Source organism: Aplysia californica, unplaced genomic scaffold, assembly GCF_000002075.1.
Source record: "Aplysia californica isolate F4 #8 unplaced genomic scaffold, AplCal3.0 scaffold00177, whole genome shotgun sequence".
In the NCBI taxonomy this organism is placed as follows: Eukaryota; Metazoa; Mollusca; class Gastropoda; order Aplysiida; family Aplysiidae; genus Aplysia; species Aplysia californica.
Genome location: NW_004797447.1, coordinates 741327 through 742454, shown reverse-complemented (window position 1 = coordinate 742454; position 1128 = coordinate 741327).

The window sequence follows — 1128 nt, the reverse complement described above, 5'->3', positions numbered from 1 at the left end:
ACACACACACACACACACACACACACACACACACACACACAGACACACACACACACACACACACAGACACATGCGCGCTATTTACGTACACATTACAACCGTGTCCCTGTGCATGTGCACAGAATTCAAACCTCATATTACACACACTTACTTAGATTACGCTTTTTACACACAGGTGTTCATACAGTATCAATATGATCAAATCACCCACTTGTTGGCGATATCGTCAAACACGTGTTTAGTTGAATGGTCAAATGGAAGGGTTATGATCAGGTGAGATAACAGAGTAAAAAAAAAGAGAAAATAAGGAGGGTTTTAGATTTAAACAGGAGAGAGAGAGAGAGAGAGAGAGAGAGAGAGAGAGAGAGAGAGAGAGAGAGAGAGAGAGAGAGAGAGAGAGAGAGAAGGGGTTGTGGTTATGGAGTTGATTTTAAAAAATGAAGACCGAGAAGACAAAAGGTTGGATGAAATTTTATTGCTTAGATTGAGCTAATTGCTGAATAAAAAATCTGTAGGCTTGAGACCAAAAGGTTTCAGTTGTTGTTTGATCTTAAGGATAGTACAGCGGAACGATACCGGTTATAAACTTTAATTTCATGATACAAGATTTTCAATCGAGTTGAGCAATAACATGAAATGCAATTGGGATTTAATTCGAGGTTGCACCTACTGACAGAGCCACGAAATTCGACTTTGATCCAAATCAATAGTGATTTATTGTTTTACGCTCCCATTGACACAATTAAGGTCATTTAGACGGTGGTCTGTTTTAACTCATCACTCATCAGAGCCAGTCCAGGCTGAATGAGGTACATACAGGATTTCAACGGAAAATAGCTTGTCCACACCGCTGATCGAACTCACATCTTCTGCGTGCAAAGACTAAGAACCTAATACGGTGCGTGTGTGTGTGTGTGTGTGTGTGTGTTTGTGTGTGTGTGACAGTGTTTGAAAACGGTCAGATGGGTATTGGTGTAGTTCAACCAGGAAGAAGGCTACATTCATTGTAAAACATCGACGATTTCCAGCAGCTGTCCTCAGCATTAATTACCAAAACTTATACAGGTTCCTGCTGTGTGCTGTGAGCTAGTTCTATTAATGTAGTCTTCATATATATTTTTATTTATA